This window comes from Cebus imitator, unplaced genomic scaffold, assembly GCF_001604975.1.
Source record: "Cebus imitator isolate Cc_AM_T3 unplaced genomic scaffold, Cebus_imitator-1.0 Scaffold16, whole genome shotgun sequence".
Classification (NCBI taxonomy): Eukaryota; Metazoa; Chordata; class Mammalia; order Primates; family Cebidae; genus Cebus; species Cebus imitator.
This window is the reverse complement of record NW_016107331.1, coordinates 9,807,417-9,822,451: the sequence shown is the minus strand read 5'-3', so window position 1 is coordinate 9,822,451 and position 15,035 is coordinate 9,807,417. Positions and strand designations below refer to the sequence as shown.

General features: G+C 35.0%; 1 long non-coding RNA gene across 1 annotated transcript in view; it reads right to left on the bottom strand.

Annotated features, from left to right (window-relative positions):
• Nucleotides 1-6,013: 6,013 nt before the first annotated feature.
• The window catches only part of LOC108289146, a 124,319-nt gene continuing 115,297 nt past the window's right edge, over nucleotides 6,014-15,035 (bottom strand). The window contains exon 3 of the long non-coding RNA XR_005196888.1: nucleotides 6,014-6,077. This is a non-coding gene — a long non-coding RNA (uncharacterized LOC108289146). The remainder of the gene's footprint in view (nucleotides 6,078-15,035) is intronic.

Genomic DNA, 15,035 nt, shown 5'->3' with positions numbered 1-15,035 from the left:
TCATATTTTCCTTAGTTATATTAATTTGGTATTCATATTTTATTATATCTAGTAAAAAAGAAGCCCCTGTAGATTTCTACTCATGTTTTGCAACTAAAGGTCTCAGCTAGTTCTAGCATCAGGATAACTGGGCCCTAAAGTTTGGATGTTTAAGGTCAGTCAGTTACATTCATGCCATGCAACCCTATAATTGACTACCATCACCCAGGTAAACATTTATGAAACAAGTAAAGCAGACAAGTTCTAAATGGCTAAACATAGTCTTCTTTGGGCAATATTTAAAGTACTTAGGTGTGTAAGAATTTGAATTTCAAACTCCGCATGTTCTCACTCATAGGTGGGTGTTGAACAATAAGAACACATGGACACAGGGAGGGGAGCACTACACACTGGGGTCAGTTGGGGGGAAATAGGGGAGGGACAGTAGGGGGTGGGGAGTTGGGGAGAGATAGCAAGGGGAGAGATGCCAGATGTAGGTGATGGGGAGGAAGGCAGCAAATCGCACTGCCACGTGTGTACCTATGCAACAATTTTGCATGTTCTTCACATGTACCCCAAAACCTAAAATGCAATAAAATAAATAAATGGAAAAAAAAAAAGAAAGAAAGGAAAAAGAAAAAGAATTTGAATTTAGTGCATGCAGGTTTTGGGCTAGTGGGTCCTCACCAGCTGTAAATAAGGAAACAGTATGAGATGCACAGAAACCATCTTTGGCCGTTTATGTAACATCTACTCTGTTCTCTTGTCTCCTTCTTGATCCTCTCCTTTTTGAACTAATCTCAGGACATAAACGCTACATCCTTAATCCTCTTTACAGAACAATGTCCCCTCTGACTGCTTACTCCAATTCAAATTCGTCTTTTCTCCAAAGGCAGTACTTTACTTTCTTTGCAGTATTTTTATAGTAAAAGTTTTTCATTCTTTTACACCTCCATACCATGGGCATGATTAAATGCCCCCACTTTACCCCCTCCTCATTTTGACCTCCTGTTCAAGGAATTTCAAGTTTCTCCTAAGAGACTATTTTACGCTTACACTATAAGCCACCACCAACCCCAAAAAAGATATCCTTCTTCTACACCAAAGATCGGTTTACTTGTTCATCATCATCTGGCCTCCAGGTTATAACCCTCATGTTCATCATAGATGCCACCCAAATTACAGGCTTCTTCTGACTGAATGCCTATTATTATCCTGAACAATTTCAATGTCCATGTGAAAGAACTCTTCAACATCCTTTCACAGCTATCCCTTCGATTCTAGAGGGCTCACCTCCACTCTTCCCCCTTAGCCCTTTTTCATGTCTCTTCCTAGACTTTCTCAGGAACCAAAACTTCTCCCTACTTTGGAGATCAGAAATTCTGCTCTCCTGCTCTCTGATCACACCTTACCTTTCTGCCTCCCTCCTGGAATCACTTTCTTTATACATGCCATTCCATGTTGTAAAGCAAGCTTGTCCAACCCACAGGCTGCATGCAGCCCAGGATGGCTTGGAATGTGGCCCAACATAAATTCATTAACTTTCTTAAAACATAATGAGATGTTTTATAATTTTTATTTTTAGTTCACCAACTATCATTTGTAATAGTGCATTTTATGTTTAACCCAAGACAATTCTTCTTCCAGTGTGGCCCAGGGAAGCCAAAAGATTGGACGCCCCTATTGCAGAATCTTTTAAACCCCTCATGAGTCCACTCTATTTCTTAATTGCTTTATTTTCTTCCCTACACAGGCTCACAAACACCTTTCAACACCTATTCAACCACATTATTTTGTCACATATTTTTAACCCTAGATTAATCATACAAATATTCCATTCCTGTACTCAGCTCTGAGTTTGACTGACAATAGTAATACAAACTTGTAGACTGGGTCTACTAAGTGTTCATACCATCCAACTTCAGCTTGCCTCTCTCCATTGCTCATAAAGATTTTACTTGTCCTTTGTCAGTTCCCACTCTCATTTCCCTCATAATTCAAAACGTGTGCCATGCCATTCAACTCCTATGCTTTGATTCTTCACAGTAAATGTCAACCCATTCTTCTTAAGAGAGAAAATTGAGGTTCCCAATTTAACTAATTCAACCTCAAAACCAGCTTTTTCTTCTGTAATTTCTTCATCTGTGATCTTTAGCCATCAATCGTGTGAGTCAGAAAACAAAATAACATTCTCAATTTCTTATTCTCCCTTGCCTACTACAAGCAGGCTGTTACCGCATATTTTCTGTTTATTCCCCCAAATGTCTATTTTCTTCTTCTGAACCCCCTTCCATCATGTTACTTCGAAATCTAATTATCTTACCCCTGGAAATGTCATAATAGTTCTCCTGCCTTCAAGTTTACTCTGCATACTTCATTAATAGTATAATTTCTAAAAAGTGAATCTGGCCGTGCCACTTCACTTCTTGAATTTCATTAGAGATTCCCCACAGCATGGCACACAAGCCATTCAGAATTGGGTTCCTGCCTATCTCCCAGCTTCTTTTCCTGTAACAGTTTTTACGACTTAAGCTCCAGCAATAGAAATCTGCTCATAGATTCCTGTACTCGACATATCATTGTCACCTTTGGATAAGGACAATTTTCTTACTTCTTGCTTTTCTTGGCAGAGTCCCACTCATTTTTCAGACTTTTTCTCAATCATTTCCTCTGTTAAAACTTCCCTGAGCTCTTTCCTCAAAAATAATTAATTACTCCCTCGAAAACACTACTGAAGTGCTAGAGCAAAGCTGAGAAATCAAGGAAGGCTTCCCAGAGGATGGAACACCTAACCTGAGATTTAAAGCATGAGCATGCATTGGCCAGGTGTATAATTGGGGAAATAGTAATTTCAAGTCAAGTTATTGCAGGGAGGTTGTATATGTTATTACTCCTCTGGACTATAAGATTCCCCCAAGACAGGGTCTGTGCCTATTCCCATATTGTATCTTATCATAGTAGCATATACAGAACAAGTGTCCAATAAATATTTGATAAAGAAGAAAGGAAGGAAGGACAGAAGGACTACTTTAATTTATCTTGTCAGTTCTGTTTTCCTTTTATGGACATTCCTTAAAATATTTCACATAGGAAAGAGCCCTTAGACTATCTATCTTATTGCTACCAAAGGGCAATGGTCAAATAAATCATTTATTGGAAAAGAAGACTGAAAAGAGTTATAATAGCACTGCCAGCAATTTCAGAGTGAGAAGAGTGAGAATAAGGCAGATTCATAATTAATTTACTCTATATTTATACCATAGTAGCTAGGATCTGCTAACTATATGTATATATACATAAGATATATAAATATACATATACCATACATGTAGATATACAATTATTATATATGTGTGTATATGTGTGTGTGCATATATATATATATATATATATATATATAATATCCAGCCTTATATATAATGAGGAATAAACATCTCCCCTATAAATAGGTAATAGAAGAAGCCAGTCTTTCAAAAGAAATGAACCTCCAAGTAATCAGACTACACTCTGATTCAATTTGTGGGATTTATGTATTCACACACAAAAATATGTAGTCAAGGCAAAAAAATACGTAGTCAAATGTTAATAAAACCCTTGACTATATATTTTTTTTGTATAAAATAATGTATCCTGACCTCTAGGAACTAAATGCATAACCACAGATAAGATAGTTTTTATCTTATCTCAAAAATAAAGGACTATGAGAAATTAGAGGAGAGGGAGAATATGTCTGTCCGGGATGATTAGGAAATAATTCATTGAAAATGTGATAGCTGTTCTGGGAATTAAAAGTAAGCAGGATCTGAAGAAGAATAGAAGATAAAGAAGAATATTTTAAGTTTCATGAGCATTGGTCTACAGGAGAAAAATGATAAAAATATATATTGGCAACTGTGGTGGTCTTCAATGCTGTTCATCAATATCTGTTTTTCTTCTGCCATTCCACAAGATAGGTTTACACTTTCTAGTTTCTCTAACAATGAATTAGAGCTATGTGACTAATTCTGACCAGGGAGTTGTGAATTGAAGTGATGTTTATCACTTCTGTTTCATAATGTTTAATTGCTAGTGCAAAACCGTCTAAAGTTATTTCCCACATGATAGAGAGCCTCAACATTCAACATGGTGGCTGTTTCCTTAGCCTGGGTCTTTGAGTGACTGCAGTGAACAGAGAACATTCTTGCTGACCTGAAATTACTACAGCAATTGTGTAAGAAATAAACTTTTGTTATTTTGAGACACAGCTTTTGAAGCAGCTTGTTACCACTAACTAACCCAGACATACAAGCAGATAACAGAAAGAGTAAGATGTCCAATTTGATAGGTATATGGGGCATATTAAATAGAGAAATAATAAGTTTGGAGGGGCAAACAAATCAATTTGTGGAGAAGCAGAATTTCAGCTTAAAGGGTTTGGACTTTATGAGAAATAGCTGTTAAAAGCTTTCAAACAGGGAAATACGATGAACAGAACTATGCTTTAGGAAAATTAATCAAGCAGGATAGAGGATGCCTAGGAAGTGGAAAGACACTTAGAAGCACAAAAACAAGTTATACTATTGTGAAAAGCCTAGAAGTCATGGGGTTTAAACTAGAGTAGTGGCAGTAGGAACCAATTTGGCAGGATGAATAGAACAGTAATTTGCAGGTCCTGGCAACTGATGAGACCCAAGGGATTTAATCATTTCATGCTTTTGAGCCTGGATGATTGCTAAGATGGTGGCACTGCCACTGCCACTTATTTAAATAGGAAGCAGAGAAACAGGAACAAATTTAAGAGGAAAAGTGCATATTTAGGTCAAGTATGACATCTAACTAGCAATGTCCAGCAGACAACTGGAAACAAATCAAATATGGATTGGAGGGTTATTTGCAATATGAAGCCATGACATAAATGAGACTGTCAAGAGAGAAAGAAGAAAATTAAGGATATACCTTTGGGAAACACCTACATTTAAACAACAAACAGGAGAAGAACAAAGATATCAAGAAAGATGTACTTTCACAAAATCGAAAATCGACAGGAGGAAATTTCAAGAAAATGAGGGTAATTAACTGCACCAAATGTAAGGATGGATTAAAAATAATGAATATTTAAAAAAATCTAGTAGATTTTAATGGAGCAGTTTCAAGTGATAACTGCAGGAAGGAGCCAACATTCAAAAGATTGGGAAGCGAGTAGTGCAAAAAGAATTGAGGTTGTGGTTTCTTTATATGGTGGGAAATTACTTAGCAGTTAAAATAAATGTACTAAATTATTACATAAGAAAACATGTCTATTTCAAAAGTACATTGAGTAAAAAAACTTGCAAAATTATATATACAATGTGATTCAGCTTATTAAACATACAGATAATATAGGCATATATTATTTATAAATACATAGATGTTATATGTATATGTACATACAACATAAACACAAATACATGCATGAAGATGATAACTATGAACATAAGGGTTACATTTGAAGTTATGGGGAAGATTTCACAATATCAATACTATATATATATATGTATATATATATATATATATAATTTTGTTTTTTTAAGAAGAGAAACAAGAAAGAAAGGAATAGAAAAACTAAACGTAACCTCTCCCTTAAAGGTGTTAAATGGTGAAAGAAGTAGTAGCCTGATAGATAAAAAGATTAGAAATACAACAAATGTTCACTAAATTTCCATATTATTTTTGGCTTTTAAATGTTCAATATAAATTTATAGACAGTGAAATAACTGCAATGAAGCAATCATGTGTTTAATTTATATCCAGTTCTGAAGAAAGAAACCTTTTTCTATTAGTAAACATGTTACGATATGGTATGTCACAGTCAGATTTCTGACTTTGGAGCTATGTAAGAGAAATCTTTGACTTTCAGGAAATTATGATCACAGCTTCAGCTTCTTATCTGTAGAGGGGAATATAATAATTTGCACCTCAAATATTTTTTTATAAGGACCAGGAATGACATAAGTTTCTAAGTGTGGTGTTCGTCACATAGAAAGCACTCAATAAATGGTAGCTGTTATTTTCACTTGCCTCACAAGTGATGAAGAAGAAAAAGACCATGATGCTGTCCTTCCTGCATGCTAGACAGTGATCTAGAGAGGAAGTGCAATACTGTGGTCAAATGCATGGAATTGAAAGCCAGACTTTCAGCATTCAAATCACGGCTAAGTCTCAAATCAACAAATTACCTAGGGCATCTTAAGAAAACTCACTTAGCCTTGTTGTACCTCCATTTATTCACCTGTAAAGTGCAGATGATGAAGACGATGGTGATGATGGTAACTGTGTTAATAATGGATATGACTGTGATGACAGGATACTCCTCAGGATTGTTGTGAAAATTGTTCATAAACATAAACAACTATTAACAGGGTTAGCACATATTAAGGAATATATAAGTATGTTAACTATTGTGATTAGTATCCTTTTAATATTTTTTATTGTAGAGTTTTAAAAATGCTTTTCCCTTGATGAGCAGAGCAGTAAATAATTTGAATGGATATTGCTGGGTTCAGCGTTTCTTATGACCAGCCACAGATTTACGCTTGACTCCCTACACCTAAAGACAGACTGTTATCATGCCGTTGTTCAAATTATGCTTGTGTAAGTAGAGAAATACCCCATAGTCATCTCCATTAGCACAATAATCAAATAAAATTTATATTATTTCATTTATTGGGCAATGGGCTTAAACTATTATGAATTTACTATATGTGCCAAACACTGTTCAAGGCATTTGGGACATGGCAATGTACAAAACTGATGATGTTGTTACTCTCATGAAGCTTGCATTTTGGATGCACTGTTAGCTCAGCAAAGAATATTCTAAATTATAGTTTAAATAAACATTAGAAATGGTGTTCCCAATATGACTTAGATATAAAACAAATAAAATCAATCTCCATTGTTTTGAAACTAAGTACGTTTTCTTGAGCTATGTTGCCTATAAGCTGTTTCTGATTCTGAGATGTAATGATCCCACTAAGCCCACTCTTAGAGGGTAGTGATATGGTCACCCACTGATTATATGCTATCTAATATTTTTCAGAATTTCCTGGGTAGTTGGCATTTTGTTAACTGTTTCACATATATTTGTGTAATTATCATAATAACCCTACTAGCTGAGTTCTATTACCCCAGTTTTTTGAGTGAGTAAACAGAGGCTAAGGGGCTAAGGTCATCTATAAGTAGCAGAGGCTAGATATAAACAAGGAGGTGTTTACAACCATCATGCCCCCTCAGCAGTATTTAAAGAATGGCCACTGAACTCCCTATGCTTCCATAGCCATAATGCTACCCATTAACATCTATGAATTTCATGGCTTTCTTGGATTAAGTTAAGCTTTCAGTGCTCCATGGCTCTTAGTTAGATAAAGCATTTTCCTGGCCCCTACCTGATGCTCAGCTGAATTTAGGAGGAACCTCTAGACTGGTATATTATTAGGCTCATGTTCTTAATACACACCAGAACTATTGGTCCCCTGTTCCTATCCTCACAGTTACCACCACATTATTGCCATTCTCACCACTACAAACATCGTAAAAGATGAGTCCCAAAAAGAAAGCTATGGTTATAATTGATACTCACCTTTCCCTGAGAGACAAGGAAAGGTGAGTATCAATTTCCCTTTCTCACTATTTGCCTCAGTCATCAATAAAAACTCATTATTGTTGATGAGTCATTATTCATCAACACCCAAGCTTTCTTTTCCATGTAACCGATTCTAATCTAATACCCCGCTCCATCACAACTCCAAACTCATTTAATATTTCCTCAAAAAGTCATGGTCTGCCATCAGCGGAGCCTCCTATACAGCATTCTGACCATGAATTTCTGAATGTTTCATTTATCATCTCATTCTAACAGAAACCCGCTTTTCCATGAGGGTTCTTTTTCCCCTGTACCTCCCTTGTAATGACTGCTCTCCATCTCATATGTCACAAAACACAGAGCCTGAAAGTGAAGGAGGTCTCCTCTTTGCTCTCCTTACTGCTTCCATGACATTTCTACTCTCCCTCAAAAACCCCAAGGCTTTTCAGCTTAGGCTATTAGACGATAACATCTCCTTGTAGTTATCTACTAAAGATTTGCACTATCCTCCTATTTCGTTAATTCATTTATAGAAAAGCATGATTGGTATAAGTTCAAAAGAGAAATGGAAGAGGTTCATTGAAAAGAGTGAATACAGACAACTGTTTAGGGGAATTTTGCTGTAAGGAGAGTAAAGAAATGAGGAGGTACTTAGAAAAGACTGTAAAAACAAAGGCTTTTCTTCATTATTGCATTGTTTTGTTTTGATTTTATGATAGAAAATCTAACAGCATGTTTGTAGGCTGGTAAGAATTATTCTGTACACAGAAGGTAAGACACAGAGGGGAAATTTTTCTAGAGCCATATTCTTGAGTAGATAGAAGAGGAGGTATCTAGTACCTGAGTGGTAGAACTGACCTTAGCATCTTGTGCATTGTGTTTCTCTACTCTTATGATCGATTTTAGTTATTTTAACATCCATATAAATGGTCCACTTAAAGCCCTGGCCTTCATGTTATTTAAACAATTACCCTGTCTCCCCCTACTTTAGCCCACCACCTCTCTATCTTATGCATTGTAATAAAATCATAACTGCATGACTGTCAAAGTCTTAATTTTAAGTATCCCCATTTCAAAACTTCTTTGACCTCATTGAGACTCATAGTCTCTGTAAATTTGTTTCTGTCTATTAAGCCCTCCTGAATTTACTTCCTTCCTAACTCAGATTAGATTCAACCACTTCATTGAGTCCCATCAATATAATTATTCTTTTGCCTACATAGCTCTTCCTCTTTCTGATGTACTCTCTTAGCAAAGCTCCAACCCGGGTTAAATCCATTCTACAAATGAAGTTTGTGCAAAGAAATTACAAACAAAAAAACTACAGTGAATGATTTCACATAAGTATAGGACCACAGATATTAAGTAGACCTTCAGCAAGCTGGGAATTGTGATTGTATTTCTCTAGTTAATTCACTTTTCCATTCTTTTAGATTATTTCACTTTACTTCAACACTTTTTCTATCTACTCACTCCTAGCTTATGATTCCATCTCTAATGGGCCAGTAGACTTTTATAGAAGAATCTGCCAACTTTTCTGAAAATATTCTCATATACTTTTGACTAACCTGCTGATAAAATGAATGAAATGTTCCTACTTTTCGTTAAGTCCAACCTTTCCATATTGTGCCTTCATGTCCCACTTACTTTCCCCATCCTACATTATCTGTGTAACCCTCTCTGCTGGACCATTTTCATCAGCATACAATCACGTTGTAATCTCTCTCTCTCTCTCTCTCTCTGTGTGTGTGTGTGTGTGTGTGTGTGTGTGTGTGTGTGTGTGTGATATTTATTAAATAAATTCAAATTTGTATTAAAGACCAATGGAACCTCTTTTGTTAAGGTTACCATAACCTCCATACCGCCAAGCTATAATCAGTGAATGATTATCCTTCATTACTTCTTTTTAGAACTCAACAGAGGTAATCACATCTTGCTTCTTAGACCACTTTTCCCCTTGATTTCCTTGACATTACTGTACTATTGACAGTCTAGTCTCTTTCTGGCTTATACTTTTTCAGTTTCCAAATGTTGAGATATCCCATGGGCTCACCCATTTATTTTTCTAGTTTCTAATAACTCCTTAGTTTTTCTCATCCAACTCCGGGACTTTCAAATTTGTATCTCCAGCCTAAACTTCTTTTCTGAAGTCCAGATTTTTTTCAGCAACTGCCTCCTCAGTATTGCTATTGAATACTTCTTAGGTTTTTAAATGTAACATAACTAAAATAGAACTCTTATGCCCTCTTCTAACTTGTTGTTAACCATTGTGTCAGCTCAGTAAATAGCATCATTATTTTTCCAGGTGCATACAATAGAAATCTACATTATCCTTGAATCTTGTTTTTCTCCCTTTCTTTATCCAGCTCTATCTTTGAAATATAACCTGAACCTAATCACATCTTAACCATTTCCACTGCTACCACTCTATTCCAAGTCACCTTTATCTGCCTTCTAAATTACTATACTGACTTTTAACTTACCTCATGGTTCCCACTCTGTTCCACACAGTAGCCAGTGGGAAAGTTTTAAGTCTCTATCATACCACATATTATTATTAACCTATCTAAAATCTTCCCTATCTAAATTCTGGCTTTTCAAACTTTTTAGAATGAAATTAAAATTCCCAATCCTTGTTTTCATAGTCTAGCTTTTATCTATACTTCTAATCTCATTTCTTTATATGTTCCTTCTTGCACACTACAGTTTATCTACAATGTCCTTCTTCCACTTTCTGGAATACATCAAGGCTTATTCCTACCTGAATATCTTCACACTTGCTATTCTTTTTGTCTGGAACAAGTCATTGATCTTATCATATCTTGCTCCTATATTTTATTCATGTCCATGTTCAAAGATCGTGAACTTAGAAAGGCTTTCCATGGCCAACCCATCTTTGATATTAATCCTTTCATGTGTAATTCCTTTATACTAATTTATTTTTCTTAATGTGTAGCTACTACAAATTACATTAAATAACTTGTTAATCTATTGAGTTTTTTTGTCTTTGTCACTGGTATGTCAGCTCTGTCAAAGCAAGAATTCATTGCCTAAAACAATTTCTAACACTTGGTAGTCTTTAGATAGATTGTTTCCTAAATTCATGAGTAAATGAATGACTTCAATTTTTAAAATAATGCTTTTCTTAAATCTGTCTATTTCAGAATCTAGGTTTTATTCCCTGTTTTGGCTTAAGTTTTATCTGATTTTTTTTTTCATTTTATATTGCAGATGTGAACATAGCTGAAAAATGTTCTGTATATAATCCCAATGATGTGTGCTTTAGAAATGTAAAAGTTATAAATTAATATGGAAGATCAAAGGTAGCTAGTACATAAATCTAACCATCTAGCTAGACATTTTCACTTTAACATAGTCCTTGCAAAGCACAAAATTAGACCAGCTATTAAACCTTACAGGATACTATTTAGAATTGCTGCTACGGGTTAAATGTAATGTCACTGAATTTAGCAAAAGAACGGAAACTTGAATTGTCTTGGATGTCACACAGTCAATAAGACTTTTTAGAATACCTATTATATGGTAAGAAATTGTGCTGGACATTCTGTGTTACTTGAGGAATATAGGAGAGATGAAATAAAGTCCTTTACAAGTATAGTTTATAACTCAGTTTCTGCCATACAACATGCACATGAGCAATTCTTAGGAATATTTCCAAACCACATACAAATTAGAACATATTCATGAAGAACTAGCAACGTAAAGAGATGGGAGGGATAAAATGAACAAATAATTTTAAAATAAGGGCCAGTTTAATCATAAAAATGAAAAGGTTGATTTGTCAATTTGTCAAATAAACACAGTGAAGAAAATGGAGGTGGCAAGGAAAGGTGCGATTTTTCCATAAGAGAATTGTAATGTTACATGGAAACAAATAATCTGATTATCTAATTTAATAATTAAGGAATTGGGCTAATTAGGTGGGGAAATAGGATACTTAATAAAGCCTTGATACAGGAAAAAAGTTCAAACTTATGCTAATTTTCACTCAATTTTCAAAATCAGTGAGAATATTCCAAGGTTAGATGTAACAAATCAAATGTGATTATCTACCAAAGGAGTCAATGGGTACAAGAAATCCCAGTGAACGGCGGTCTAGTTCCCATAATGGCAAAGTTAAGTAACATATTATCCTGCTGATGACAACTTAAAAAGCCAACCCTTTTTCTTTTAATTCTGTGCTCAGATTTCAGGGGTGATTTACCTCTAACTATAGCTGCTGTTCCTGGAGAGGGTCACTGAGAAACTGAGGGATACTTTTTCCCTCATAAAGATGTATGAAGTGCATTCATCCTAAGTTCAATGATTTTTTTACATGTATATATCTATGTCACCACTGCTCAGATTAAGACAAAATATTTTCTCACCCCGTAATTTTCTCTCCTACCCCTTTTCCTACATGCAACCATTATTGTGTCTTCTTTCATAATCAATTAGTTTTGCTCATTCTTAAGCTTCATACAAATGAAGCCTTTGCATGGGAATCAATTTAAAATGAAATCCTGAAGTCAGTTCCTAAGTCAATATGACTGGTTTCCTCACAGAAAGATGAAATTTGGACATAGAGACAGACACACACAAAGGGAAGATTATATGAGGAGCCTCAGGGAGAAGATGGCCACCTGACTGGTGTGATGCATTCTCAAGCCAAGAAAATTCAACAATTGCCAACAAACACCAGGAGCTGCAGGAGGTAAGGAAGGATTCCTCTGTATGACGATCAGAGACAGCATGGTCTGATAACACCTTGATTTTGTCCTGATAGCCTACAAAAATGGGAGGCAATACATTTCTGTCATTTTGAGTCACCTTGTTTTTGGCACTTCGTTATGCCCCCACTAGGAAACTGATATAATACATAGCAAAAAATGATTTGAAGGCACTGGAAAACATCCAAAGCAGGTGCAAATTTAAGATTTGCTATTCTTAAAAAAAGATAGGCACAGCAGGTAAATTACACACCTATCGGACTTTTCCTCTGATAGCACTTTTCAGTTTGATGCCACCATATAGGTTTTGAAGCTCAAATAGAAGGGGAAATTCTTAGTAAATTGATGAAACAAATAAGAGCTGGAATTTAAGATTGAAGAAGTGGTTATAAATTGAGGAGAAATCGAAAGAAAAGGTAGCTGCATAAGAAGGAGCCCAAAATATGCATATACATTCACATTGAGCATTAACTGACTTCAAAACTGCACGTGCACTCCCGAAGAAAGCAACATCCAGAACGCTGAAGAGCTTATCAAATATTTCAATAGCTGTCTAATTCTGGGAGATAAAGTTTGCAAGTCAAGTCCAATCAACTTAAAGGATCTTAGTAAACAACGTAGATTTTCATTTACACCCCAGAAAAGCCATCCTCCAATACTGGAGTCTATGTTAAATTAGGTATACATATACAAAGTCCAAAATCAACCTTCTACAGATCAAGGTAATCACTGCTACTTTATCTGTCTCTCTACCTCCTAAAAATCTTTTTATGTAAGAACGTGGTTTCTAGGGCCTCTGAAGTTTATCATTCACAATGTCTAACATCCAATAAAAAATTATGACACAGGCTTTAAAACTATAATCAAGTGGCCAGGCGCAGTGGCTCATGCTTGTAATCCTAGCACTGTGGGAGGCTGAGGTGGGTGGATCACTTGAGGTCAGGAGTTCAAGACCAGCCTGGCCAATATGGTGAAAGCCCATCTCTACTAAAAATATAAAAAAAAAAAAAGAAAAAACTATAATCAAGTGACTGGGAATCACTGAAACAACAAAGAGAAAAACAAACTGATAGATGGTTCACAAACTTGTCTGTAAAAAATACTTTAAAACACCACTCATAAATTTGTTAAAGAACACATAGAAAAAATAATTATAATGGAAGAAAAGACGGAGAGATTCAATAGAGAATTGAGATCTATAAAAAAATTGAGATTTATTTTTAAAAAGAATGAAATCATGTCATTTGCAGTAACATGGATGGACCGAGAAGCCATTATTTTAAGTGAAATAACTCAGGAACAGAAAGTTAGATACTGCAAATTCTCACTTATAAGTGAGCACTAAATCATGTGTACACTTGGACACAGAATGTAAAACAATAGACACTGAAAACTCCAAAGGTGGAAGGGCAGAAGGATGGCGAGGGATGAGAAACCACATAATGGGTGCAATGTACACTATTTCGGTGATGATTATGCTAAAAGTCCAGATTTCACCATTAGGCAATATATCTGTCTAACAAAAATTCACCTGTATGCCCTAAATTTATAAAAATAAATAAATAATGCAATTGACATTCTATAACTGAAAAATACATTGTTTGAAATTAATAACTCTTTTGATTAATATAACAGTAGGTTGAGCTCAGCATATAAAGCAGAAATAGAGAAGTCAAAACATGGTCCACAGAAAATATCCAAATCTAAAACACATAGAGAGCAAAAAATAACAATAACAACAACAAAAACAACAGGACATAATCAAATACTCTAATGTATATGTCACTGGAGTCACAAGAATAAGGAGAAGATTATGGAGCACAAAAATGTCCAGGAATTTCCCCAAAATGATTAAAGAACAATTTAGAAAGCATGCTGAATGCCAAACAGGGGTGACTAGAAAACAAAGAACTCTGCTAGCTATGTTGATTGAGTCATTCGAAACCATGCCTTGAGTGCTTACTGTGAACCAGGAACCAAGGATACATCACTGAGAAGATATTGTCTCTATTTTCACAGAGCTTGAAGTCTAACAGAAAAGACAAATATTAATGACTTATTTACAATAAACAATGTTTTTACAAAGAAAGATTAGAATCTCGTAATATATGTGTATGTGACTAGGATATAATTCATTACTCTGTATCCATCACTGTGAATGTGATTATAGATTTGGATTGTGAAGCTTTTTATAAAATATTTTTTTTAATTTGTATACCTTTCTAAAAGAATTAAGGTATAACATAGGAAAGCAGGAGAGGTATTAGGGCAATCAGTGAGAATATGGCTGTAGCTAATAATCTAGGCGAAAGATGAAGGTGAAACAGATAGAAGTATGTTCATAAATACATAAGTAACTGGATAGAAATGAGAAGTGTAGAGTGTAAAATGGCCATATTTAGTTATTTATTAGTTTTGTGAAGTGAAGAATAGGAAATCAAAGATAACTTCAGTTTGAGATGAGAGATTGAGGACTATTACAGAAGTTTAAACATGAATTATACAAATACAAAGAAAGGTGAATTTGATAGGCACTAAGAGGGACTTGAAAGTAATCTATTTAGATAAATAAATATAGACAGTTAAACAGTTGTTAAAGAAAGATTCATGACAGAGCTAAACAACAATTTCTTTCTTCTTTCTGCTACAAAACTATTTTACTTAATAACATATTTTTCTTGAAAATTTTGGACAACTGACCCTCAAATTCATTAATCCTCTTGCCTAAG